The sequence below is a fragment of the Phocoena sinus genome, chromosome 5 (genome assembly GCF_008692025.1).
Source record: "Phocoena sinus isolate mPhoSin1 chromosome 5, mPhoSin1.pri, whole genome shotgun sequence".
NCBI lineage: Eukaryota > Metazoa > Chordata > Mammalia > Artiodactyla > Phocoenidae > Phocoena > Phocoena sinus.
This window is the reverse complement of record NC_045767.1, coordinates 7,919,808-7,933,829: the sequence shown is the minus strand read 5'-3', so window position 1 is coordinate 7,933,829 and position 14,022 is coordinate 7,919,808.

Here is a 14,022-nt window from a genome sequence, read left to right as displayed (position 1 = left end):
ACAACACATCTTCAGGGGAAAAAAAACTTCATTTGTTGGGGGGATAGGTAGTTCGCATTCACGTTATTGGGAAGTTGTTACTCATTATCTTACCCTCCTCATACAGTATCTTACCTTCCTCATACAGACTTTTATCTTCTCGAGTAAAATACAACAGTCTTGAATTTTTTTCAGATCCATTCAATCCTACACTATATTCTGCTTATATTTGATACTGTTTCCTTTTTATTTTCTTCCTAGTGGGTTATATTGACTTATTGGAATAAAGCTCTAATTCTCTAATTCCTTTTTATTTATTTATTTATTTTACATCTTTACTGGAGTATAATTGCTTTACAATGGTGTGTTAGCTTCTGCTTTATAACAAAGTGAATCAGTTATACATATACATATGTTCCCATATCTCTTCCCTCTTGCATCTCCCTCCCTCCCACCCTCCCTATCCCACCCCTCTAGGTGGTCACACACCACCGAGCTGATCACCCTGTGCTATGCGGCTGCTTCCCACTAGCTATCTATTTCACATTTAGTAGTGTATATATGTCCATGCCACTCTCTCACTTTGTTACAGCTTACCCTTCCCCCTCCCCATATCCTCAAGTCCATTCTGTAGTAGGTCTGCATCTTTATTCCTGTCTTACGCTTAGGTTCTTCATGACATTTTTTCCCTTAAATTCCATATAGATGTGTTAGCATACGGTATTTGCCTTTCTCTTTCTGACTTACTTCACTCTGTATGACAGACTCTAGGACCATACACCTCATTACAAATAGCTCAATTTCGTTTCTTTTTATGGCTGAGTAATATTCCACTGTATATATGTGCCACATCTTCTTTATCCATTCATCCGATAATGGACACTTAGGTTGTTTCCATCTCTTGGCTATTGTAAATAGAGCTGCAATGAACATTTTGGTACATGACTCTTTTTGAATTATGGTTTTCTCAGGGTATATGCCCAGTACTGGGATTGCTGGGTCATATGGGAGTTCTATTTGTAGTTTTTTTTTTCTTTTCTTTTCTTTTTTTCTTTTTTTTTTTTTTTTTTGCGGTATACGGGGTTCTCACTGTTGTGGCCTCTCCCGTTGTGGAGCACAGGCTCCAGACGCGCAGGCTTAGCGGCCATGGCTCACAGGCCCAGGCGCTCCACGGCATGTGGGATCTTCCCAGACCGGGGCACGAACCCGTGTCCTCTGCATTGGCAAGCAGACTCTCAATCACTGTGCCACCAGGAAAGTCCTATTTGTAGCTTTTTAAGGAACATCCATACTGTTCTCCATAGTGGCTGTACCAATTCACATTGCCACCAGCAGTGCAAGAGTGCTCCCTTTTCTCCACACCCTATCCAGCATTAATTGTTTCTAGATTTTTTGATGATGGCCATTGACTGGTGTGAGATGATATCTCATTGTGGTTTTGATTTGCATTTCTCTAATCATTAATGATGTTAAACATTCTTTCATGTTTTTGTTGGCAATCTGTATATCTTCTTTGGAGAAATGTCTATGTAGGTCTGCCCATTTCTGGATTGGGTTGTTTGTTTTTTTTTGATATTGAGCTGCATGAGCTGCTTGTAAATTTTGGAGATTAATCCTTTGTCAGTTGCTTCATTTGCAAATATTTTCTCCCATTCTGAGGGTTGTCTTTTTGTCTTATTTATGGTTTCCTTTGCTGTGCAAAAGATTTTAAGTTTCATTAGGTCCTATTTGTTTCTTTTTATTTCCATTTCTCTAGGAGGTGGGTCAAAAAGGATCTTGCTGTGATTTATATCATAGAGTGTTCTGCCTATGTTTTCCTCTAAGAGTTTGATATTTTCTGGCCTTACGTTTAGGTCTTTAATCCATTTTGAGTTTATTTTTGTGTATGGTGTTAGGGAGTGATCTAATCTCATACTTTTATATGTACCTGTCCAATTTTCCCAGCACCACTTATTGAAAAGGCTGTCCTTTCTCCACTGTACATTCCTGCCTCCCTTATCAAAGATAAGGTGACCATATGTGCATGGGTTTATCTCTGGTCTTTCTATTCTGTTCCATTGATCTATATTTCTGATTTTGTGCCAGTACCACACTGTCTTGATTACAGTAACTTTGTAGTATAGTATGAAGTCAGGGAGCCTGATTCCTCCAGCTCCATTTTTCGTTCTCAAGATTTCTTTGGCTATTTGGGGTCTTCTGTGTTTCCACACACATTGTGAATTTTTTTGTTCTAGTTCTCTGAAAAATGCCAGTGGTAGTTTAATAGGGATTGCATTGAATCTGTAGATTGCTTTGGGTAGTAGAGTCATTTTCAAAATGTTGATTCTTGCAATCCAAGAACGTGGTATATCTCTCCATCTGTTGGTATCATCTTTAATTTCTTTCATCACTGTCTTATAATTTTCTGCATACAGGTCATTTGTCTCCTTAGGTAGGTTTATTCCTAGATATTTTATTCTTTTTGTTGCAATGGTAAATGGGAGTGTTTTCTTGATTTCTCTTTCAGATTTTTCATCATTAGTGTATAGGAATGCCAGAGATTTCTGTGCATTAATTTTGTATCCTGCTACTTTACCAAATTCATTGTTCAGCTCAAGTAGTTTTCTGGTAGCATCTTTAGGATTCTCTATGTATAGTATCATGTCATCTGCAAACAGTGACAGCTTTACTTCTTCTTTTCCAATTTGGATTCCTTTTATTTCCTTTTCTTCTCTGATTGCTGTGGCTAAAACTTCCAAAACTATGTTGAGTAAGAGTGGTGAGAGTGGGCAGCCTTGTCTTGTTCCTGATCTTAGTGGAAATGCTTTCAGTTTTTCACCATTGAGGACGATGTTGGCTGTGGGTTTGTCATATATGGCATTTATTATGTTGAGGAAAGTTCCCTCTATGCCTACTTTCTGCAGGGTTTTTATCATAAATAGATGTTGAATTTTGTTGAAAGCTTTCTCTGCATCTATTGAGATAATCATATGGTTTTTCTCCTTCAATTTGTTAATATGGTTTATCACATTGATTGATTTGCATATATTGAAGAATCTTTGTATTCCTGGAATAAACCCCACTTGAGCATGGTGTATGATCCTTTTAATGTGCTGTTGGATTCTGTTTGCTAGTATTTTGTTCAGGATTTTTGCATCTATGTTCATCAGTGATATTGGCCTGTAGTTTTCTTTCTTTGTGACATCCTTGTCTGTTTTTGGTATCAGGGTGATGGTGGCCTCGTACAATGAGTTTGGGAGTGTTCTTCCCTCTGCTATATTTTGGAAGAGTTTAAGAAGTATAGGTGTTAGCTCTTCTCTAAATGTTTGATAGAATTCACCTGTGAAGCCATCTGGTCCTGGGCTTTTGTTTGTTGGAAGATTTTTAATCACAGTTTCAATTTCAGTGCTTGTGATTGGTCTGTTTATATTTTCTATTTCTTCCTGGTTCAGTCTCAGAAGGTTGTGCTTTTCTAAGAATTTGTCCATTTCTTCCAGGTTGTCCATTTTTTTGGCATATAGTTCCTTGTAATAATCTCTCATGATACTTTTATTTCTGCATTGTCAGTCGTTACTTCCCCTTTTTCATTTCTAATTCTATTGATTTGAGTATTCTTTTTTTCTTGATGAGTCTGGTTAATGGTTTATCAATTTTGTTTACCTTCTCAAAGAACCAGCTTTTAGTTTTACTGGTCTTTGCTATTGTTTTCTTCATTTCTTTCTCATTTATTTCTGATCCGCTCTTAATTGTTTTGGATTTATTATTGTAGGTCTTTTCCTTCTCTTGTATTTCTTGCCTAGAGAAGATCCTTTAGCATTTGTTGTAAAGCTGGTTTGGTGGTGCTGAACTCTTTCAGCTTTTGCTTGTCTCTAAAGGTTTTAATTTCTCCATCAAATCTGAATGAGATCCTTGCTGGGTAGAGTAATCTTGGTTGTAGTTTTTTCTCCTTCATCACTTTAAATATGTCCTGCCACTCCCTTCTGGCTTGCAGAGTTTCTGCTGAAAGTTCAGCTGTTAACCTTATGGGGATTCCCTTGTGTGTTATTTGTTGTTTTTCCCTAGCTGCTTTTTTTATGTTTTCTTTTTAACTTTTAACAGTTTGATTAATATGCGTCTTGGCATATTTCTCCTTGGATTTATCCTGTATGGGACTCTCTGTGCTTCCTGGACTTGATTAAATATTTCCTTTCCCATATTAGAGAAGTTTTCAACTATAATCTCTTCAAATATTTTCTCAGTCCCTTTCTTTTTCTCTTCTTCTTCTGGAACCCCTATAATTTGAATATTGGTGCGTTTAATGTTGTCCCAGAAGTCTCTGAAACTGTCCTCGTTCTTTTCATTCTGTTTTCTTTATTCTGCTCTGCAGTAGTTATTTCCAGTATTTTATTTTCCAGGTCACTTATCTGTTCTTCTGCATCAGTTATTCTGCTATTGATTCCTTCTAGAGTATTTTTAAGTTCATTTATTGTGTTGTTCATCATTGTTTGTTTCTTCTTTAGTTCTTCTAGGTTCTTGTTAAATGTTTCTTGCATTTTGTCTATTCTATTTCCAAGATTTTGGGTCATCTTTACTAACATTATTCTGAATTCTTTTTCAGGTAGACTGCCTATTTCCTCTTCATTTGTTAGGTCTGGTGGGTTTTTATCTTGCTCTTTCATCTGCTGTGTGTTTTTCTGTCTTCTCATTTTGCTTATCTTACTGTGTTTGGGGTCTCTTTTTTGCAGGCTGCAATTTCGTAGTTCCCGTTGTTTTTGGTGTCTGTCGCCAGTGGCTAAAGTTGGTTCAGTGGGTTGTGTAGAGGAGGGGAGAGGACTAGTGCCTGTGTTGTGGTGGATGAGGCTGGATCTTGTCTTTCTGGTGGGCAGGTCCACGTCTGGTGGTGTGTTTTGGGGTGTCTGTGTACTTACTATGATTTTAGGCAGCCTCTCTGCTAATGGATGGGGTTGTGTTCCTGTTTTGCTAGTTGTTTGGCATAGGGTGTCCAGCACTGTAGCTTGCTGGTCGTTGAGTGAAGCTGGGTGTTGGTGTTGAGTTGGAGATCTCTGGGAGATTTTCACCATTTGAGATTACGTGGAGCTGGGAGTTCCCTTGTGTACCAGTGTCCTGAAGTTGGCTCTCCCACCTCAGAGGCACAGCACTGACTCCTGGCTGCAGCACCAAGAGGCTTTCATCCACATGGCTCAGAATAAAAGGGAGAAAAAGTAGAAAGAAAGAAAGAAAGAGGATAAAATAAAATAAAATAAGGTAAAGTAAAATAAAGTTATTAAAATAAAAAAATAATTATTAAGAAAAAAAATTTTTTAAGGTAAAAAAAAAAAATGGACGGATAGAACCCTAGGACAAATGGTGAAAGCAGAGCTATACAGACAAAATCTCACACAGAAGCATACACATACACACTCACAAAAAGAGGGAAAGGGGAAAAAATAATAAATCTTGCTCTCAATTTGGGATGATTCATGGTCTATTCAGGTATTCCGCAGATGCAGGGTACATCAAGTTGATTGTGGAGCTTTAATCCGCTGCTTCTGAGGCTGCTGGGAGAGATTTCCCTTTCTCTTCTTTGTTCGCACAGCTCCCGGGTTTCAGCTTTGGATTTGGCCTCGTCTCTGTGTGTAAGTCACTGGAGGGTGTCTGTTCTTCGCTCAGACCGGACGGGGTTAAAGGAGCTGCTGCTTCAGGGGCTCTGGCTCACTTAGGCCGAGGGGAGGGAGGGGTGCGGACGCGGATCGATCCTGCAGCAGCAGAGGCCGGCGTGACGTTGCACCAGCCTGAGGTGCGCCGTGCGTTCTCCCGAGGAAGCTGTCCCTGGATCCTGGGACCCTGGCAGTGGTGGGCTGCACAGGCTCCCCGGAAGGGAGGTGTGGAGTGACCTGTGCTCGCACACAGGCTTCTTGGTGGCGGCAGCAGCAGCCTTAGCGTCTCATGACCGTCTCTGGGGTCTGCGCTGTTAGCCGCGGCTCGCGCCTCTGGAGCTCCTTTAAGCAGCGCTCTTAATCCCCTCTCCTCATGCACCAGGAAATAAAGAGGGAAGAAAAAGTCCTTGCCTCTTTGGCAGGTCTGGACATTTCCCCGTACTACCTCCCGGCTAGCTGTGGCGCACTAGCCCCGTTCAGGCTGTGTTCACGCCGCCAACCCCTCAGCTCTCCCTGAGCTCTGACAGAAGCCCAAGCCTCAGCTCCCAGCCCTGCCCGTCCCAGCGGGTGAGCAGACAAACCTCTCGGCCTGGTGAGTGCTGGTCGGCACAGATCCTCTGTGCGGGAATCTCTCCGCTTTGCCCTCAGCACCCCTGTTGCTGCGCTCTCCTCCGTGGCTCTGAAGCTTTCCCCCTCCGCCACCCGCAGTCTCCGCCCACAAAGGGGCTTCTAGTGTGTGGAAACCTTTCCTCCTTCACGGCTCCCTCCCACTGGTGCAGGTCCTGTCCCTATCCTTTTGTCTCTGTTTATTCATTTTTCTTTTGCCCTACCCAGGTACGTGGGGAGTTTCTTGCCTTTTGGGAGGTCTGAAGTCTTCTGCCAGCGTTCAGTAGGTGTTCTGTAGGGGTTATTCCACGTGTAGATGTATTTCTGATGTATCTGTGGGGAGGAAGGTGATCTCTGCGTCTTACTCTTCCGCCATCTTCCCAGAATCCCCCTAATTCCTTTTTCTGTAACATATTTCTTTTTGAACTTGATTTCTATTAATTTATCTTTGGACAACTCTCATTCCAAGAATCTAACTTTATTCAAGTCCAATTATAGCCCTGGCACTCTTGTTTCTCAGAGAACACATTACTGAATTTGCTGCTGAAAACAAATAAACAACAAATCTGCAGACATTATGGAGTTGTAGAACAATGCTTTAGACCTCACAATTGACTTTGCTTTTATTGTACATGTCTCTGGTCTCTGTAGGAAATATAGAAAGATGCCTTATTACATTCTCAGCTAATAACTTCCTCTTCCCAGGGCTGTTAGCTAGGTATTTTTTCCTCATGTTAAAATGAGAAAAGATTGCTTGAGGGTGGAAGTAAAGATATTGTTTAAAACAATAAAAATTTAATGGAATACTGTACAGGCAAAGGGATGAGATTGTATAACTGCTCTAATTCTTGCCACTCCATTATGTATCTGAATTAAACATAGGATTTTCTCTATCCCACACTAAAAGCAATCTTGGGTAAGAGCAAATTTGGTTATATTTTTTAACGTATTTTAATTAACAGTTTCTAGTTTTGGAAAGGAGAAAGTAACATATTTATAATAGTCATAGAAATATTTCAAATTCTTATTATACATAGGTAGATATACACATGTATATTACCTCTTCAAAATATTTTATCTCCCATCTTATATTCAGGATTGCATCTAAAGAATCATAAACCAAATTGAGGAGAATTAGTTCAGTGAGCAATAATACAATACATATATGGTGAAATATTAGTTGAGGAACTATCACAGAATAACCTCAGTTTTACAATATACTTGAAAAAACACAGACACACACACACAAGTTTTCATCATGGTGTTTAAGGTAGGTGTGCATTTGACTGTAATTTATTTTGATAAAAAATTAGAAAATACAAGGCTATTAGTGAGGTTGATTTGTTTTTCACTCTGTTATGCTGAATATCAAATAGTTAATTTCAGTAGACTGTATAATAAAAAATAAAGACTAAACAATATTGGTTAAATAGTGCTGCACTGCTGCATACAAAACAAACCCCTTCATGTTAAAGTGAGTATATATTGTAGCATAAATAAATATTTATATTACAAATAGTAAGAAGATAATTACAATGAAATTAAAAATATAATAAGGAAATTGCAAGTATACAGGTATGCACAAAAGTCACTGTCTAATAATATAAAAATTTAAAAATTCTTATCAAAACAATTGCAGGCTCTAATTACATTTAATTCTTTAGAATACTGAATTTCACTACACATTCTGAAACACACACCTAAACTTATAGCTCCAAATATATAATCAATCCTTAACTTGTCTAAATGTTGTTCAGTAAATATGTATATATAAAAGTTATTAACATAATGAATTATAAATATATATATATACCATAGATACATATATAAAAGGTATGATGAATATAATTACATTCTTATGTATAAATATATTTTTGTAGATATACATTTACATATATGTATTTGTCAAAGTAATCAATGGGCATTATAAAACTAGAAAACTACACATACAAAAACATAAAATTTTAATGCACATTTCGGCCCTTAGAATAACACAGTTAAATACTTGATAGGTGTAGTCATCTAAAAATCTGCTTATCTGTTTATTTGTTTATATCCATCTATCCATCCATCTTCATAACTATTTTTCTGTCTCTGTCTCTCTATCCTTCTATACATTCTTCTATCAATTTCAATGTTTCTCTGCATTATAATTACTTAAACAAAAATCATAGAGGACAAGAAATTTTCATTCATTGCCTTTTCCTCTCATTATGTACTATTTATATAATATTTATTATTTCACTAACCAGGTATATTAGAGAAAAATTTTTATAAATGGGGCTAGAATAGGAAGTAACTTTTTACCTGTTTTTAATCAAATTTTGTGACAAATGATATATTCATAATAATCATTCAATATCTCAGAAAATTATCTAAAGTATACTTATTTCTCATATTTATAGCTATTGAGCAGCAAAAAAATTTTAATCTGAATCATTTAAGTAATTTTCTAAAAGCATTCTAATTTACGTCATACCTGTCCCAAGTCCTAAAGATTAATGTTATCTTTTAGTTGAGCAAGACTACAATAATTCTCACAGGCAATATACAATGTTCCCCTCGAGCCAGATACAGAAGTTAAATTCCACATTGGCATTTGTCCTAGTTTGTCATTGATATAAATTAAATTTCAGCTCTTCCACCATTAATATTGTGTTGGCTCTAAAAATCTGAACGAACTTTTTGGCCAACCCAATACTATGGATTTGTCTATAATTAAGGACATCTTATAATATCACACAAGTCATTGAAACAACAGACATTAAATACATGCTTCAAGATTCATATGTGTGGTAATACAGAAAAGCACACTGTCTAGAATGGTGCTTAATGTAGACATCATGCCCACCCTGCCAATAACCAGTGCAGTCGTGATAACTACCAGCTATTTGGTCGGTTATGAGTCTTGATTAGAACCCAAATAAAGGACAAATAAGTTTATCAAATAAAGAAAATACACCTGTTTTTGATCAGGTAAATGTTAATTAATCTAAGATTCTAATTTAATCCAATGGTTAATATAAATAAAAAATTTATCTCATCTCTCTCGGGACATATTAAATTTTGTATGTGATTTTTTTTTTTTGCGGTACGTGGGCCTCTCACTGTTGTGGCCTCTCCCATTGTGGAGCACAGGCTCTGGATGCGCAGGCTCAGTGGCCATGGCTCACGGGCCCAGCCGCTCCGCGGCATGTGGGATCTTCCCAGACCGGGGCACGAACCCGTGTCCCCTGCATCGGCAGGCAGACTCTCAACCACTGCACCACCAGGGAAGCCCCTGTATGTGATTTTTTAACAAAACTCTACCTCCTTTTGTTTTTAAATTTTTATTTATTTATTTTTGGCTGTGTTGCGACTTCGTTGCTGCACGCGGGCTTCCTCTAGTTGTGGCAAGCAGGGGTTACTCTTCGTTGCAGTGAGTGGGCTTCTCATTGAGGTGACTTCTCTCGTTGCAGAGCATGGGCCCTAGGCACACGGCTTCAGTAGTTGTGGCTTGCAGGCTCTAGAGCACAGGTTCAATAGTTGTGGCGCACGGGCTTAGTTGCTCCACGGCATGTGGGATCTTCCCAGATCAGGGATCAAACCCGTGTCCCCTGCACTAGCAGGTAGATTCTTATCCACTGCACCACCAGGGAAGCCCTAACAAAACTCTACATTCTTATTAGTAAAGGATGAAAAAATGCTTGCTCTTTAATGCACCATGAAATAAAACTATGTATAACTTTATCTGTACAAAATATCTTTGCCTTTTATTATAAAAGAACTTTGAAAAATTAATCAAAATGGTTCAACGATTTATTAGACCATCAATATAAATTATAATACAATATTTTTCCATGAATTATATAAGGCAAATAATAATAACACTCTTCTAGTAGAAAAAGAATAATTAGAAGAGAATGTGAAAAGTACTGTTTAAATTTAGGACAAATTGTGTTATGAGAGTGGTGTTAATGTTTGTAATTGACTAATGGACAAAATGGCATATACTAAATCCATTAAAATCTTATTTATAGAGTTACTATATTCTGGTTTATATGCTGGAACATTTACAGAATATTTATTTTCAAAGAAAACAGTACCTAGCTATCAATCAATTACACATTTTATGCTATGCATTATATATATATATATATTTAAATTTTTTAATTTAATTTAATTTATTTTTTTATACAGCAGGTTCTTATTAGTTATCTATTTTATACATATAGTGTATACATGTCAATCCCAGTCTCCCAATTCATCCCACCACTACCACCCATCACAACCACCACTTTCCCCCCATGGTGTCCATACGTTTGTTCTCTGCATCTGTGGCTCTATTTCTGCACTGCAAACCAGTTCATCTGTACCATTTTTCTAGGTTCCACATATATGCGTTAATATATAGTATTTGTTTTTCTCTTTCTGACTTACTTCACTCTGTATGACAATCTCTAGGTCCATCCACGTCTCTACAAATGACCCAATTTCCTTTTTCTCTGGCTGAGTAATATTCCATTGTATATATGTACCACATCTTCTTTATCCATTCGTCTGTCGATGGGCATTTAGGTTGCATCCATGACCTGGCTATTGTAAATAGTGCTGCAATGAACATTGGGGTGCATGTGTCTTTTTGAATTATGGTTTTCTCTGGGTATATGCCCAGGAGTGGGATTGCTGGGTCATATGGTAATTCTATTTTTAGTTTTTTAAGGAACCTCCATACTGTTCTCCATAGTGGCTGTATCAATTTACATTCCCACCAATAGTGAAAGAGGGTTCCCTTTTCTCCACACCCTCTCCAGCATTTGTTGTTTGTAGATTTTCTGATGATGCCCATTCTAACTGATGTGAGGTGATACCTCATTGTAGTTTTGATTTGCATTTCTCTAATAATTAGTGATGTTGAGCAGCTTTTCATGTGCTTCTTGGCCATCTGTATGTCTTCTTTGGAGAAATGTCTATTTAAGTGTTCTGTCCATTTTTGGATTGGGTTGTTTGTTTCTTTAATACTGAGCTGCATGTGCTGTTTATGTATTTTGGAGATTAATCCTTTGTCTGTTGATTCATTTGCAAATATTTTCTCCCATTCTGAGGGTTGTCTTTTTCTCTTATTTGTAGTTTTCTTTGCTATGCAAAAGCTTTTAAGTTTCATTCGGTCCCTCTATGCATTATACTTGTGACTAGGGATGTGTTCTTTGATAATATATATTTGAGGTCCCTGTAGCAGGGTTCCTGTGGCATTTCCCTGAATGCTTTTTGTCAGTGCAGTTAATCTATTAAAACAGTTTATTTCCTCTTTACTAAACAACAAAAATGACTTTATAAAAAGATAAATGTATAACATCATGGAAAGATATTTAGAAAATATATAAGTTGAAATATCAATATAGCTGCTGAGAGATTAATGCACTTGTCATTGCAACAGCCTACAATTTTTTGATTAATTTTTCAGTGCTCTAAAACGATATTATGGAGATATTTTCTTTGCAGCATGGCTTCTGTTTAGAACAGTCATTGGATTACTGGATTACTTTACTTTTTTAAAAATTTATTTATTTTTGGCTGCACTGGGTCTTTGTTGCTGCCCACCAGCTTTCTCTAGTTGTGGTGAGCGGGGGTTACTCTTCATTGCAGTGTATGTACTTCTCATTGCAATGACTTCTTTTGTTGTGGACCGGGGTGTGAGCTTCAGTAGTTGTGGCTCACAGGCTCAGTAGTTTTGCCTCTTGGGCTCTAGAGCGCAGGCTCAGTAGTTGTGCTGCATGGGCTTAGCTGCTCCATGGCATGTGGGATTTTCCCGGACCAGGGCTTGAACCCGTGTCCCCTGCATTGGCAGGCAGATTCTTAACCACTGTGCCACCAGGGAAGTCCCTACTGGATTACTTTAGAACAGTACGTGTTAATGCTATGAGAAGAGAAGCATTTTGATTAGATATGTTGAAGCTTGCTTTGAAAGACAAGCGATAAGGCAATACTTTTGGTTTTACTTTTATTCCTTCGAAATGCTGTAAATTTATTCAACATAACAAAATAACACACTTTTTTTCATGAAATCATGAGATTAAGTGCCTTTACTCCAGCCCTAGTGAGGTTGAGAAATAACAAATTTATTCCCTTCTTTCCATGAGAAATATTGAGCACATATTATAAGCCAGGCAATGTTAGATTGATAGAGAATTTCATGGTCAGATAGATAGATAGGTAGATCAGGCTAGTCTCTCCATATATTACCATGTATGTCCAATAAATCAGAATTTGTGAAACATATCACACATTCAACAAGCAAACAAATTATTTTGAGCACATTTACATTTTTAACCTATTATAGTGACTATGGTTAACATAATTTTTATAAGTTTTCTTTGCTGTGTGCCTATGAATATATATGTATACATCATGTGTTTTCTTTTAAATTAGTAAATAAATTATGAAAATAAGATAATGCTACATGTTTTCTCTGACTTGCCATCAAGGAGCTTACATTCTATCCAGTAAAAAGCAAATACAAAGAATTCTCATTAATAAAGATAGTTAAGTTCTGTAAAGTCACTAGAGACACTAAAGTAGTGAATATTTAACCACTGCTCCTAGAAGAAATACAAAGTTAATTTCCTGTGAGCCTCTATCACATTTCTGTCAATTGATCAGTACATAGTCTGTTTTATGTGTGTTTCTGTTTAAAGACACCTCGTTTAATATATATTGTTGATTCATTTACATTAAATCCATGGCTAACAACATCATTCAAGCCTGAAAACTAACATTGTCTAACACAAATTTTCTCCATAAGGCACATCGCAGCACACTAACACTTGACACTAGAAAGCACATCTGCACTATGTTTGAGGGCAATTTAAAGCAGTAAAGTCATCACCAAAAACACACAAAAATGTGAAAAATGTGGCACTAAAAATACCATGAAAAGGACACTTGTTTACTGTATGAAAGCTGAAACCAACAGTCGGAGTATAGCATTATTGACTCCAGCTGGGAAGTTGCACATCAGGTGACCCAAATTTCTTGCCACTCTGCACATGTCCAAGAATGACCATGAAAATGCCTTGGATATGAAATTTGAGGTTACAATAAATTTTAGAAAGTAGATGAAATCTCAAATACAAAATTCGCTAATAATGAGGCTTGACTCTACTCTTAGAACATTATTAAATGCTGGAGAAAAACTTTTTTTTTTAAAGCAGAATAGAATAGATTTATGAGTTCTGGGGGAAAGTGTGGTAGTAATTTTAAATAGGTTAATCAGGGCATGCCTAAGAAGAGTATCCTTGAGAAAATGATATTTCAGTAATAATCTGGAGCAGGTAAGGAGGGTGACCATTTGATATGTGCAGTGGAGAATTCCAAACAGAAGGAACAGTAGCAAAGTGTGAAGCTAGGTGTATGCCTGAAGCATTTGCTGAAGAGCATGGAGGTAATAACAGCTGTAAGATTGCTTGAGAGAGAGGGAGTGGCAGACGAGGTCAGGGAAGTAATGGAAAACTAGTCCTGGTTGGTCTTAGGGGTCCTTGTAAGGATTTATGTTTTTACTCTGAATAAAATAAGAAGCCATTACAGGACTGATTTACATTTCAAATCAACTTCTCTAATAGCTTATTTGTGAAGAGAAAAAAGGAGGAGGGAAGGATGATTGTCAAAAAAAAAAAAAAGAAAAAGAAAAGAAAAGTGAAGACTACCTAATAGTCTATAGAGACTAGAGTCCAGAGATGAAATGGTTCAGATCTTAATGATAGCAATGGAAGTGGTGAGTACTGATTACTCTAGATATATTATAGAGATATTGGATATGGAGCATGAGAGGAAAAAAAGGAAGCAA